We start from the raw sequence: 15,814 nt of genomic DNA, 5'->3' as shown, positions 1-15,814 counted from the left end.
GCCACACTTGGGAGATTACACCACTGACACACACAACCTACCCACAGAAGTTTTCTTGCAAAGGTTACAAATAGGCACCACATGTGTAACACACTCCCACCTGCTCACTGGATCCCCACGACTCACGTGCAGCGGGTGTGCAGAGGACTATCCGTAATGCAGGTGCTGATTCAATAGAAAGCAGTTGACACAACACGACGCAAACACGTCCCACTATATACATGACATATTCCACAACACCCCTCATACTTCTTATGAGACTACCCCATGTTTTCCGTCAAACAAACTTTTTAGTTGCTTACCAATGTGTAATTTTTACATCTTTCTTATCATGCACCTTGACAGCCTGGCCCTTTACACCAGTCATCCTCATTACGCTGTGCCTTTGTTTATTTAACTGAAATGTTTTACTATTACTTTTGATGTCACTCTCATAAAATGACTGTTGTTTGACGCTTTTTGCCCTTAGTTGGCCTTGCACCTTAAAACCCAAATCTCATTAAAAATTGTTTCTGCATACAAACGCATTATTTCTGCATAATTGTTATAAATAAAAAATGGATTTTTTTAAAAGAAAAAACACCTCGATTATGATAATTTGGTTTAGCTACAGAAAAGTGTAAAACTAAAAACCTACATTTTGTTGAATACTTATGAGATATTTTGTCAAAGCCACTGCACTCCTGCACTGGAGGCATGAAATTGATAGCGTGTGTAGGCAACTTGCTGTTGGTTGCTGCACACTAATGAAGACCCGTTTACACGTTCTACTTAACCTTCCTGGCTGCCTCAATTTCTCTTCATTACACTGATATTTATTATACGGTAATCAAAAGAGGTGGGTAACGTATTCCAACCGTTTCAATCCGGTTCGGCGACAACAAAAGCAGCATTACGGATAATAACCCACTCTTCCGCTGACCACCCTCGTGGCAATATATTTGACGAGCTTGGAAAGCTCCCCTTTACATCTCTCAATGGCAAAAAATTCGCCGTTTGGTCAATAGCATAGTAACTTGTACTCTCGCCTGCCATTTAGCATGCTTTTTTCCCGGCCCGTACCACGAGATGTGCTACAAATAAAAATATCAAACTGCTTGTTTGTAAAATAGGTTAATATGAATGGTTGCTTGAGTTTGTGCGAAATTATGCAATGTGCTATCAATTTAAACCCAACTTCTAAGAAGTTTTAGTGGACATGGAAACTATTTTTCTTGTACAATCAACATGCTTAACTTTTTGTAGGTGCATCATTCTTATACTTTGCTTTTCACCGATTTCCGCGTTTCGCAATTCTGTCACGCATTACTGTAGTGGACTGGACACTAGCTTTTTGCTAGTTGTCCAAACACTTGCAATAGTTCTATAAACCATTAAATGAACGGCCTTATAAAAAACAACTGCAGGCATAAATGCCCCATAAGGAGCGGGAAAAAAATACAACTTTTAAAAATGAGACTTTTGTGCAATATATAGCGAAAAATTCCCGGCACGTGCAACGAAGAGAAAACACCGCCCACTTCGAAACACAAGTAAAGAACAATGTCATGGCGTAAAAAGCACGATATGCGGGGCAGCGTGAAATGCAATAGAAAGGTCCAGAATCGATCCACAAGGCAATCTTCAGTACAGAAAAGTTACTCTTCGGTTCAGACATCCCTCCAAGTCTTGTACAAAAGAAACTACAGTTACATTTAAATAATTATATCCATGAATGTTGCAAGAAAAAAAGAAAACCTAAAGTGCCAGTCTACTGAGAATATTTGACTAAGCACTGTCTAACCCATGCTCATTGGTGAAAATGTTCTGACCGTAACTGCAGGAGAAAGAGTTTCGCTCAGAACTTGAGGGTGTGCACGTCCCTTCCGATTACAATGTTGGTTACAGATTCGCAGCAAATGTGTTTTGAGTAGTGAAACATGTGCAGCTCTTTGGTTCTCAGCACTACTGTTAACTTTAGTATAGGTGTCCCGAACCTTGGTTTGGTCGTTTTTTTGTAATGTTTCGCATGAGCATATAAATGTAATTTTTCTAGATATTTGCATCTTTTTCATAAGGCGGCTTTGTAAATCTAAAAATACGCTTCTCGTCCCCTGCATCTTTAAGTCATTTATGTTCTGCTTTAGCACAATACTGTGCACCGTTCAACAAGATCATTTGTTCGATTTTTACGTTTTTTGGTATTATGTTTTTGTACAATATGTTTTATACAAGATTTCTTTTTAAAAGCGACCCCAAAGACCGCATCTTTCATCCACAACTTCGTCAAAATCAACAAAAGCCACTTCCATAGGCTCTATACCGACATAATTGTTTGCTCTAAAATATTCTCTACACTGTAGATTAAACGGCGAGTCGTGACGATTTCACAAGATAAGTAAGAGGAATGTGCGAAATTAGAAGATAAATAGAATTTTTCACAAGGCTATGGTGCGATTGCACTCATTATACCGATACAGATGTCGGGAAATTTTTGATTCACGATTGTTAATTCTAAGACAGCGCTCGGCAGTGCTTGAACGCGGGTAGACTATTTAACTAGTCGAATTTCGTGGCGTGTGAACTATAGACGGAAAGAGTTGTCTTTTTGGCAGGGCAAACTTTGATATTACGTACATTGACGAGTCCGGTAAAAATATTTCTAGTTGTTTCGTTACTTGTGACTATTCCCGCGTGGGGGCAGAAAAAAATCAAGAGGATCATGCGAGTTATCTTTGCGCTGATGAAAATAGTTCATTTCGTGATTGCAAAATTCACAAATTTGAAACAGCGCACTAAGCCTGAGCGTGAACGTGTTGGACGCTCAGCAAAACAGGTGCCACCAGCCAGTCTGCGTTGTGTTTTTATACGCGCTGTGGTTTGTGCCACTGTCCTTGAGAGGCATTTTTATTTTTATGTTTTTAAATTCGCGCTCTAAGACAATAGGCAAATGCAATTATGGTAAGCGTACAGGGTGTAGCCGGAAAGGAGTTGGTAGAAGGAAGTTGCACCAAAACACAAAGAAACAGATGCAAAAGTAAACAGGAAAGTTTAAGTTAGAAATACACGCATTTATAACATATATTGGCTCGTGGTACTTCAAACCCCTAAAAAAATAGCCTTCTCAAAAATAGTGAGTCCTTTAACCTAGAAATAGATTCCTTCCAAGAGCTACCCTATTGCTATAAAGAGAAGATGTTTGCGCGAATTTTTGCATGTATTCCAGATTCACGAGATAATTTAATGTATTAGAAAACAAGGCCTAAGTATTTACAGGAGCTGGAACTATCACATACAATCATATAATAGACATTTCACAAAACCTGAGTAATTTGTGTACAGCCGTTTCCGGAGAGTTTAACCGTTTATTTGAGCCATCGTTTTGGTTCGTCTTTTTGTTTTTAGACCCCGACGGCCACCTTCACATCCTGTTGGGCGACCCTCACTCGGGTAAGAACAAGAAGGTGTGTGAAAGATCTTACGCGCCAGCCTTGGGTAGTGAATGCTGAATAAAGGCATATCTCAACTTGCACAAAGCATGTGACCGACTACAGGACTGCCTCACGGCATGCACCTGTTGGGACCAGTGCTGTAGCATTGTTTTAGTTATTTTTGAAAAATTCTGCATGCTTAAGTTTTATACACCAGGCCACATAATATTAAAAACAGTTTATTTCAAGTACAATTTACTAAATCTCCGACTCGAAGCAGTGAAGGTCTGTAGGAGAACGCCGCTCATGCAGAAGAACCACTTCATTGCGGAATTTCAAAGGAAATAAGGTGCAGGTGAATTGTGTGAGTGATGGAACAAAATTTTAGGAGGATGGAACAAAAATTTCGAAGTGTAGTTAGCACACACATTTTCACAGGTTTCAGCACGCAGGTTCCAGCTAGATGAGTTATGTTTCCCTTTTATTGACAAAATGAACCGCAGCTGGACTCTAGCTTTTCATCGATTGTTAGCAGACGATAGAAGTCCGAGAGTTTCAAAGGGTCCAAAAGAAACTCTAGAATGTCTCAAACTCTCTTCAGACAAATACGTTTTTATAGCTGCCAACTTCTAAGCAATATGCACGCGACACAACCAACCACTGTCGCCTACGCGATGTCCTCACTATCTTAATTTGTTTTCATCTCCAGTTGAAGCAGATAGCAAGGTGTATAATGCTAACGCGTTATAATGAAATGTTACAATAAAAATTATCCTGGTGACATTAGGAAAAGAGCGGACGCAAACGTGATGTCACGAAGTGCACTTCTCACTTATCAATCGCTATTGGAAAGTTGAATTGCCAGCATTACGGTGAATTTGTGTCGCAACTAAGGATTTTCATAGGTTGTAGGGTTTAACACGCCGACTCTACACACTCGATGAATTGCGCCTTTGTGGAGCTCTCCGAAAAAATTTTGACCACCTTGAAATCCTTTTCGTGTGGCGAAATCTCCAACACACAGACATTTTTTTCTTTTTGCCTCTATCAGAAAAGAGGCTGCCGTGGTCGGAACTAGTACACACTTCCTTGATCTCAGCCTCAAAATGCCTAAGACACACAGCCACCGCGGCAGGTTTCACGGCTAAGCAGTCAAACTTGCCTAAGTATTGAATGTAATTGTGAGATCGTTACTCGCTACGAAGAATACGAAATGCTTTTTATAACCTTCCATACAATAATGGCCATAGTTACAACTGACGATAGTAATTTCAGTCAACAGCAGGTAGGGATGTACAAAGGAGCCACAGATGTACAATGCGCATTGACAGCGCGCATGTAAAAACAGGGGAGCACATGTGACTGTATACTGGGATTTTTTTGTTTTATAGAAAAATAGGAAAAATAAAGCTAAGATATTTATTTAGAACGAATAAAAGATTTCGGCAAAAGTGCCTCGTCATTCGAGCGTGGGAAATACAAAGCTTTGTTTACGAACGTTGGCACATATCACCTGCGAAAAGTCAGCAATTCACAATCCTGTACAAATCTCAGCTTTTTACCGGTTCTAATTGCTTTTCAAGTACTATGTCCTAGGAGAGCAAAGATGACCATAGAAACGGGCATTCTGTTCTCGGCTTACGACAACTGAGCAAAGTATGGCACAGTAAGCAAAGAAAACTGGTTAATCAGAGTGGAAAAAAGTACAACCTCCCTAAATTTTGAATGCGTTCGGTTAGGATGGGTTGTCGTCGAAAGTGGACGGTCGATAATGGATAAGATTGCTCAACAACCTTCTGCTGTAATTAATTGATCGGTAGATGCAGCAGTGTAAAGGGTGTAGCGGTAATGTGGCCTTCGACATTATCACGTTGCATTTCGACTTAAGGACATACGCAACCTGCTGGTCTCCAGTCAGCAAGAGTTCACAGCTACTGAATTGTGGCGCATTAACAAAATAGGCAAGCAAACGCTTAGCGGCTTGTTACCACTCGAAAGGGAATGTCTGACCAACTTGGTGAAAATTCCAGGTGGCCCCAATAACCAAGGACCTCTTGCCTATGACGAAGAGGAAAAGAATTGCCGGCGGTCGAAAATTACTTCCCCCTCACACTTTGGTCCCGAGCCCTTTGACGTGCCGCCTGGCTTCTGCAAGACACATTCAACATCGCTTAGCTCTAACCGAGCCAGAATGACTGAAAGCGCACATCCGCGCGCTAAAAAAATACTGTTAGATATTTGTAACACCGTTTGTGATTCTTGAATTACTGAGCTCGTAGCTTGGACCATTGGCGAAAACATTTCAATAGCTGTGCTCCTATTCACACGCTTCTTCATTATCTATAATCAGGGCCACTTCTTTCGTATGGGGAACAGAGTAAACCTATAGCCCGCCAAGTGCGTGTTATTTTCCAAGATCTCGTTAGGTAATTTTTTTGAGTTACACTGCTATCAGGCGCCCGAGACACACAGTAGAATGTGGGAGGCGCGAGGCAGCCTGCAAATAAGCACGTTTTGTTAAGGTTTGTTCCTTAGCAACAGCGCAATTTTCCATGACGTGGTGGTTCTGATATTGATATTTATCGGACACGAAGCTCTTATTGGCGCCATTTCTTTTCATAATTTTTAATCTAGGTAACTCTCGGCTTCCTTGTCAAAACACCGCAACCCATTATATTGACGCGCCATTTGCACTCGCCCGCATCATAGGGCCTGTTTTTTTTCACGTACCTTTACCGAGGTGAAAACATCTATCAGTTTATGTGGCGCAGTAAACCAGACTCACGTTAGTTTTATAGAAACGTATCCATGATATTTTACATATCGAAAAACACTTCCAACTCCTGTAACAGAAACTCGGAGAAGCCTGAAAGCTAGATATGCATCCAACTTTTGTTGAAAGTGCACGGAACGTCTCATTAAACATTCAGTGAACTAACTGGAATGATTTAAATGTAAGCCGAAACTTCGTTTGTGAGCTAAATGTATACGATTGCACTTATTGTTGACCTCTGAATGAATTGTTTTGGCAATTTAGCAAGAATTATTATTATTCCTAGGGCAATACCAAAAATACAGGGCGGCTTTTGTTACCTAAATTTTGTAACATCGTGCAGTCGTCTTGAGCGAACACATTTTGTACTTTTTGTTATTTTCAGTACCCATGGGGCGCCTCGAGGTATACTCCGTCGTCCAGGAACAGGGTGAGACGTTTGAAGACTTTATCTTGAATATTTCTATTGTGACATGGCAATATTAGATGACACAGCAATGTAGTTGACAAAGTGTACGAAGCACGTGACTCACCCCGTGGCTGAGGTAAGCAGAGCTAAGCTGCAGTGTATAATTTTACCCAGCTATTACTGACAATTAGAAAAGTAAGACGAGGGAGCCACATCACTGGAAGGCAATGCGGTGGTTAACTATATTGATTCCAGTTTTTAGGGCAATAATTTCAGTGTAAACACTCGGCACAACAGAGTTCTGAAAGGTTAAAAAAAGTTCGGTCGTTTTAGCCGATATCATGAAGGCGCCGTATATGTGAGGTGACGCCAGATGAAGTGGTTTCCGATAAGCTTTTCTGTGGCCTCATAAAACCGCCTCGACTTCTTGTTTCTGGTATCGAGTGTGCCTCACTGCTTCAAAATGATCTGTATAAAGGAGTCACCGGCCACCCTTAAAGGTAGTTGGCTTCATTTTTTGACTTACTCACGCCGTTTCTATGTTGGTCAGAAGGCGAAAACATCGGGTATGCAAGCGGCGTAAGACCTTCAACACGTCTAGATGCGCCCTGCCAGGTGCTTTTGTATTTAGAGCTGGCGACACAGCGGTTTCTCTAACAACTCCAGATGCTTCGAAGTTTCTTTCCGGAAACTCCCACGGTCTAATACTCCTCTTCTTGCGTCTGGTTCTACAGGCACGTAGCTACGTTCATGTTCAAGATCGTACGGGCTAGCCTGAAATATTGGTTACGCCTGCTAAGACCCTTGGTGTGCTTGTACCGCCGTGCTGTCAACGTCCTCTCTGTAGAAACAAAGTATTTTTGAAACACTGGTCTGTTCAATTCCGTTCTACGTAATACGCATGGTTAAGCAGCTCCAACAAAGATGCTGTGTGGCAATGAAAATTTTGAAATGCAGAAACTTTTTACGGAATAAACATACGTAGTGAGAGACTCAGGGACAGTGAAAGATTGTCACGCCGCCAACTATGACGCGCAGTTCTTCAAGCAACAATTATTTTTGGATTGAGCTTCTTCTCTCCTATTACCCAAACAAAGAGCGGTAAACAGCAGTGAGCAACGTGAAACAAAGTACAAGTTTTGGCGATTTGAATGGCAGGGCAATTAACCAGCTAGCATTTATCTTTTTCCCCCATTTTTTTCAAAATTGTCTAAACTCGTCAATCGAGGAAAGAGGAGAGCATTCTATTTAGGTGATGACAATTCGTAAGACTCGCCTGATGAAATCACAGAGGCTGTGCGGAATACGAAAGTGAAGAAATTGCGATTGCGGGTCCAATGCAAAAAAGTCAGGCACAAAAAAGGTAAAGAAAAGACAAAGAAAAGACAAAGGCAAAGAAAAGACAAGGCATGGATTGATGGAATCTTACGCAGCTTCGTCAGTACAGTACATATTGTGTTTTTTGTGTTTTGGTCGAGGTTGTGGATCGTCCACGTTTAAACCACATAGCTGGAAAATGTAAATGGAAAGCTAGGACACAGCTTCACACTCATCAATAAACTGCTGGCGCTCCTTAAGGGCATCAAAAATGCAGTAATAAATTACGCGCTTTAAATATCGAGAAATAACTGTGCTTTGCATAAATGTATTTGATTTCAAAATTGTATATTTTAAATATACCAATACTGACATTCCTGTAGTGTTAGTTACTATACAAAAACATAAATAATTGCGAATAAAACGAAAGTACCCTTGATACGGTGCTGCTAAAGATAGTCACCTACTCTTCAAGGAATGTGTTTCTTTGCTATTTCTTGGCATGCGCAACGTATTTTGTAATTTTGTCATCAGTTAGAAAACTGGTTGTGTCGTCCTATTACGTTCTAATCGTGCTCCTACATGCAGCATTTATAATGTTGTCCTAAGTGCAATTATCAATGTCTCAACACGACCACCATGTGTTCATTACTATAATTACGTCTACATTTAAATAAACATAAATATTTACATGTTCGCGGGCATATAACATGAATATTCAGCCAGCAAAAGTTCAGTTGTGAGACGTTGGTACGAGTGCTCCAAGCTTTCGATGAATGAAAGCGTAGATAACCTTGCCCAACATGCTATATTCGCCAATAAACAAATATTTTCAAAACAATTTCGGAGAACCTACACAAACGTGGTTATTTTTCGGTGGCAAGCGTAACCTGGATAATTATCCGTAGGTTTATTTTCCCAGGAATGCGTACACAATGAATGTGGTTGTCGGGAGCCCGAAGAAACTTTAATGGGAGAACCACGATAGGGGCCACTAATTGCACACGTAATCAAACATCAGCGGCCAGGTTATGCATTGGAAAACTTCGGCACCATAAAGTGTGGAGCAACAAGAAATAAAGGAAATTTACTTTCCAGAGATATCATACTTTCCAGAGATATCATAACTATATCACGCAACGCCCAATGTCTGAACAAAGCATTGAAATTAGGAGGAGAAATATTTTAATATTGACAGGAAAAAAATTGGCCCTGGTCTTGTTAGTGTGATTGCAAAACTTTTGATTTTAATTTTTGGGTCTCTGTGCATTTTACTCAATATGGTAAATGCGTCATACGAGAATTGCCCTTTTAATATAAAATATCTCAATTCATATTTTTCTGAAGTTTTTCCTGTAGCAGTATGGCATTCGGCATAATATGCACCCAAGCGCAATAATGACCACACTACTTCTGGCGTCATCAATTTCTTCCAAAATTTTCACAAGGCGTCACACTGCAATTCATTCCCTGGAAATATAACATGTATTTTTGAGGGCCCTTCCTAATATGTGAAGGCACCATATAGGCAATGAATGCATAGCAACAACTTTCATGAATAAAGGGTCAAAATTTCTCTTGGGTGTCATGCTTACTCCGCAGAATTTCTGCAACCGGTACCCCAAAGCTGGAACAGACTATTTCCAGCTAGACAAATGGAAAAACTTATTTTGTCTTCCTTCTCCTGTTTATACCCAAAGACATGAACCGGTCAAAGAGGCGTAGCCAGGGAGATACCTATTTTAGAGATTGGCACGGAGAGAGACGCAGACACGTGTTGACTTAGCAAAGACGTAATGAAAGAAAATCAATATCTCAATACCTTTTCGGAAGCAAGAAATAGTATCTATCACTCAACAAAATCAGCAACAAAATAAAGCTTAAAATGTTCCGAAATAATGTGCCACAATTCATTTATTTTTTAACAAATCATTAGTGATGCGAAGAACCCCCTCTTTTGGCAAAGAATAACTGCCCAGACGACATGAAATGGGTCACCGTCGCGCTAGAATGAATTGCCAAGTAGGTAACCATCGGTACGCTGTGAGACACTCCCATAGACAGTGCTTATGTGTGAACTCCAAATGGAGTATATTGCGTTTGCTTGCACTATCCTTCAATTTTTAGCAAGCAGGCCTTACTGGCACCTTTGACGTGTACCCATAAAATGTCTGGATAATTTGGCTGAGTACGGCATACAGCTTACAAGTGCGCATTCTCGAGGTGTAAGAAGGGTGCCGAACTCCTGTTTCTGCCTTCCCTAGTAGAAACCATCACAAGGTACAGCATCTTGAAATGTAGCCTATTAAAGTGGCGAAACGTGTTGTGATAAGCTCCAGGAAAAAAACCGTTCGGCGACGATTCCAATGTCACAAGGAACGCGCTCTTTGGTACCTGATCACTGCAAACCTTGACCGAAATATTTGGGGTTATGTAAGAGTGCTCCTACGCCGCTGAAAGGTAGGACAGCACTGTAGAAAGATCACGTCCTATGAACGGTTATTGCGCACACCCGACAGAATCCAGGGAGGAATGCGGTGACTCAAACACACATGCATATTAGGAAAACACAAGCTATGACCAAAAAAACGGCGCGCCGACTAAGCAAAAGTACGCCGGAATGAATTGTTTCGCAAGAGGCGACAGCAGGCTAAGCGTCGGATTTGCTGACAGGAGCAATAAATTGGCGGCGCTTGCAAGAACGCTATAGTATATTACTTGCGTGTTTCATTTCTTTTTATGTTTACTTGTGAATTCGTTTCGCTATTCCAGGGAGCATTGACTTAGCCTGTCATGCTGTAGGCCCCATGACACAGCTTGAGCTGCAGCGATGACCCAGCTTGAGTTTGGCACTGCTATGGCGGTTTTTAAATGGTGCAGCCATTCAGTTTTTGTGCCTTGGGGAAACTGCCGTTCGTTTCAGCTTATCGGGAGTCATCAATGCGAGCGGCACTACTGCACGGAATAGACTTGTAGGGACAAATGTCGATCGTCAATATCCGTCACACCAGCCTGACTAAGTTTGTTGATTGAGCACTTCCATTAGTCGAAATGAATATTTCTTAAAACAATGGAGCCACTTTTGCAGGTAAAAACACTACAGCCAAAGCGTGGAAAGGATCTGGCAGCATGGTGCGCAAGGAGCCCGTATGTTTCGGAAGCACAGAAATAGTCGGCGCCAGCAGGAGCAGGACTATTGCTGGCCACGAGTTTCCAATTGCGTGAAAAGTATGACAGTGCAGTGCAAGAGTCAACTGAGGTTTATCTTTGGTACGTCTTCATAAATCGTTAACCCAAGGCCTGCCCTGCAGCTCAGTATTTTTCCTCCACCCGGCTTCCGAAGGACAACTTCGGCGCGTGCGCGTCACGTGCGACCAACGGATGCTGGCTGATTGTGGTTGGTCAAATCTTTATTTACTGTTGTAAACGAGCGTGTTCCGTTTTCGGCGCGTTGTGACGTTCTGAAACGCTTCTTTTTCTCCGGTTAATAACTTGCGGTCTGAAGCCAGTATGGCCACCCGGAATGAATGAATGAGTGAAACAAATATTTATTAAAAACAACAGGTGCAGTTGTTAGGGCACCCGCCCGGTGGAGGGGATCCCTAGTCCGGGATCCCATGGATGCGGCTGGCTGCGTGGGCCTTTTGCACCAGGTCAAGCTGGAACGTAGGGTCCTTGCTGGTCAACCGAGCCGTCCACTGTTTTATAGAGGGGTTGGAGATTGGGTACAAGTCAGGTGTCTTTTGGCACTCCCACACTTAATGGTATAGGGTACAGGGTGCTGGGCAGTAGTGGAAGGTGGCTGGATAGTCTGTCGGATAAACGGCATAAAGAAGGGTACGGTGTGGATAAGTGTTTGTTTGCCCTAAAAAGCGTGATGAGCTGCCTGTAATAGACAGAGCATGCCCGCGACCTGCTCAAAAACGGGGCGTAAGGTAGTGCGGAGGCAGTGACTAAGCGTATCTCGAAGGGCAAGGGAGTGCATTGCTCCTAATTGTCTTACTCTCTGCTCCCCGGCTCATAGAATCTATGATGTTTGTTCGCGCACAGAGCATCATTTTCACGCCTTAGAGCAAATATTTAGGGAGTTACAGCATTTAGAACACTTGTGGCCGCTGTTAGAAAGCAGAACGCTCACAAATGTGGTGAGCTATGGGTAGGCACACAATGTAGACGAAGTTCGATTGGCCGCCAGTTTTCTTGGAATTGATATCAGTGCTGAGGCAGTGAACAGACAGCTCGTATGGGGAAGCTTCGGGTGGCATCTGGAGAAAAGTGATAGGAGGGATTGACCTGGAGGCAAATATAACAAATATTAAGAAAACCCACTGGAGCAAGGGGCTTATATTCTGCGATGGGAATCTTCGGAAAATAACTAGGAGGCATTTTCAAACTGGAATACCGTTTCGTTCATATTGGGATTAACGAAGGCTTAAGCCACCACGCTACCAAATATTTACGAATAGTGCCAATGGCATCATAAATACCACCGCATAAGGCGTGCAAACTTATTGGCTTCTTTTGTCTCCCTTTTCCTTGCAACACGCTTTATATCTGAAGGACACAAATTTAGTTCTCCCCGCTCATTTGAGGCTTTACTACGTTCACACCAGTGCGGTCACAAACTGCGGGTTCAACGTGGTGCTGGAGGACGGTCCTAAAGATGACATCTCACATTGCAGCGGAGCAGTCATCAATAAAAACCATGTTTCTTAGAGACGTATACCTTGTGCCTCAATGAGAGGCACTTTACTGGGGAGAAACCTGTGTATAATATACTGCTCTTTTGTCAGATTGAAATTCTTCAGAAATCCTGTCCCTAATTAGAATATTCGGCCGAGATAACAACATACACATACTGCTCCATAAAAGATCCTTTAAGATGGCCTTCTAGTTCCAGGAGTCCATTGCAACGTGCCGCCTCTTGTCCCCTTTCCTAAATCTTCCGTTTGATGTCGAGGGAAGAGCTGATCAAGGCAGTTTTCCAACCTGAACCCGACCGGATATGCGGCATATAACACCATTCCTCGCATTTTGCAGGTTTTCTAGCTACGGCTTGTCGGATCGCACGGACGCGCCACCATTCAACACGAGCCAACAGGATTCATCGTTTATGCATTGCATTGTCAGTTGCTACCGTTCCGATATCTTCCTTGATGCGCCCCCTTCCCGTCATGTGACATCCTCTGCACTCCTAATAAAGGACTGCATCCAGAACTTGAGTTTACGAGGGTACGTTAGACCCGCAGCGGACAATCGCCATAAAACACATTTTCTTCGTACTTCGCAGATGGGCATCCGCTTTTGAACAAGTAAAAGTACCTGCCGCGGTCTTTTCGTCCTTCCGTGCTCTAATCAGTACCTTTGTTTTGCATATGATGTGTATTGCGTGTTATCATTACTTTTGGGTGGCGATTATGACCTAAACACCGGATCCAGATCGAGAAAATTTCTAAACGAGCTGCTATATAGTCAAAGAAAAATATCTTGAATTATTGCGGCAATTACCCCAAAAAATGGTAAAAAAATTTTGGTGGGAACTCGCGTTTTGGTGAATTGAAAAAACGACTCCCAATATTGATGGGTTTGAGAAGACAGTAGCTTTGATTGAAGCTAAATTGACTGATCTTAAATAGAGGAGAACACGCTCCAAAGTTTTAGTCGCCAGGGCGCCGACGACAACGCAGGGCGACAAAAATCTAGGGCGCAGTAGCTGCGGCGTCTTCCTCCGAATGTGAGGTGGTGTCTTGGTTGTCGCGGGTTTTCATCTTTTCATCCTTCGAGCCGCCGCGTGATGACAGGTGAGCTTCTTCAGAGATGACGCACGATGATTGCATTGGCCATCTGGTAAGATTCACGAATACGTTTTGCAAACCATGGCACTTAGAAGGCAGAAAAAAGGCATGAGATGCCGGCATCTCAACCAGCGACTTTGAAAGAAGGAGATTGAGGCGTCTGTACGCTGCTCCACGGAACAACGGCAGATGTTGCGGAAATAACCTGTAGAGTGTACTCCATAGCTTTGCTACAGAAATAGGGGTGTTTTTGCTGCGACTGCGATTTCGCATTCAGAAATATAGCTCGCCGCGCCTTTGTTTTACGCTATCCGCTGAAAACTTTGGTCGATATTGATTCTTTAATACCTATTAAACATTTCACAACTGTCTTCTCATGTTAACTCAGCATACATTTTGTGCAACATTTACCAGTCGCACACGAATAAGCAGTTTGCAACTCCGGGAAACAAATTGTTGCTAAAGGAAACGGTAGCAGCGTCGTAGGCCGAAATACGGATTACATTTGCGCTAGCTTAAGTTGTAAGAACTTCATGGACCTTACTCTGTCTGTTACTCTTGAGGAACTAACATAACAGAGCCGCATTCATTACAGCACCAATGTTATCGGGGCGTATAAAGTTTTCGCGTCTCGATCGCTTCCAGAGGACGGTTTTGCCGATCGGTATTCCCGGCGTTTTCGGTCAGCGAGCTAGTCACACACATGCGAACTTTCGATCTGCCGATATGTTCGTGACGCCTTAGGCATCATATGAAAATTGGCGGTCTGCGAAAACTGAAGTCGGCGTCGGCGTGGAACTACCCGCCGAGTCTCCGTGTCACCCTAGCCACAGCGGCTTAAGAAGAAGCATGGTAAAGAGTAAAAATGATAAATAGGGATAAGCATAATAGCGTTGCCGCTCAGAATCCCTAGATGCGGACAGACTCCCATTGAAATCTAAACCTGGCAACGTTTAACACGAGACCTTTATTTATCGGGGCGAGTCTAGGGTATTAAATCGAAAGTAACAGGACTTAGCGACGTTAGGAGGACAGGTGAAGCATTTACGGAGGTAAAAAATGGACACGTCGTAAACTATTGTGGTAGTGGACAAAGGAGAACTTGGAGTGGGAATTCGAATCAATAAAAATGTCGCTGGCCACATAGATAGCAATAATAAAAGGGTAGCCGTGCTTGTAATAAGGCTTATTAAGATGTACAAGCTCAATGTGGTTCAGGGTTGCACGCTTACATCCAGCCATGAGAATCCGCTAGTTAAAGGCTTCCATGAATGTGAGGATACAGCAATGACTAAAGTAAAAACACCGTAGAGTGTTTCCCGCATATATGAAAATAGGCGGAAATTAGAAATCACTTCGCTATAACCGCTTTTTGCTATATATGGAGTTTAAAGGAGTGTATGCATCACGCAGAATGAGAATATAATTTATTAGATAATTTCTCAAAAAAGGGGTCGAGCGTAATCTACACAGTTTTGTGAGCGTGCAATTAAAAACAACGGCCTCAATACTGTCCAAGTGTGAGCAGAAGCCTGCTGTTTAACTGAGGTACATACGCAACGTGCCAACGGCTGCAACAGGTTCTCCGTAGGTTACTGGCTGAGGTGCGTCACCGCCGCCACAGTCGGGGTCCGAGGCATTGTCATCGACAAACATTTCATTTTCAGAAACATGGCTGGCGGGTTCGTAAACAGAGAATTCCTGAGTTGGGACTACGTATTTGTACCCGAGGGCAAAACCGATGCAGTACAAGCCACGAGGTGCAAGGTTTGAAGCGCTAGCAGACTCCAAAATCTTTCCTAGGTTCATGGTAACAGCGGCCCCATCTGCTGTGTCACCGATATCACCTGCTCCTGCTTCGTGTCCGGCAGTGCCGCTACACCGCGAGCAACCTGCTTTCGGAAGCAGTGAAATACCGTATGCGAATTCCCGTCAGTTCAGGCTCCGCTCGCATAAAATGTTACCGTCACCAGCGGCACTTTCAAGTCGGCTGATTTGTTGGCGGTCCGTATGTGAATGAGAAGAACCTCGATGACACTACGGCAATAGCAGAGACGAGGTGTAAAAAAGGCCAAACGATGGTTGAACAAGTACCCGGTAGTCAAGAGCT

At 42.8% G+C, this 15,814-nt stretch overlaps 1 long non-coding RNA gene across 1 annotated transcript in view; it reads left to right on the top strand.

Annotated features, from left to right (window-relative positions):
• The first annotated feature begins 3,342 nt into the window (after positions 1-3,342).
• Positions 3,343-15,814, top strand: part of LOC144142144 (uncharacterized) — a 48,305-nt gene continuing 35,833 nt past the window's right edge. The window contains exons 1-2 of the long non-coding RNA XR_013316859.1: positions 3,343-3,429; positions 6,569-6,613. This is a non-coding gene — a long non-coding RNA (uncharacterized LOC144142144). The remainder of the gene's footprint in view (positions 3,430-6,568; positions 6,614-15,814) is intronic.

Source organism: Haemaphysalis longicornis, unplaced genomic scaffold, assembly GCF_048455015.1.
Source record: "Haemaphysalis longicornis isolate Haplotype H1 unplaced genomic scaffold, Haemaphysalis longicornis Haplotype H1 scaffold_6, whole genome shotgun sequence".
NCBI lineage: Eukaryota > Metazoa > Arthropoda > Arachnida > Ixodida > Ixodidae > Haemaphysalis > Haemaphysalis longicornis.
The sequence above is the reverse complement of the archived record's forward strand: the minus strand, read 5'-3'. Positions and strand labels throughout refer to the sequence as shown.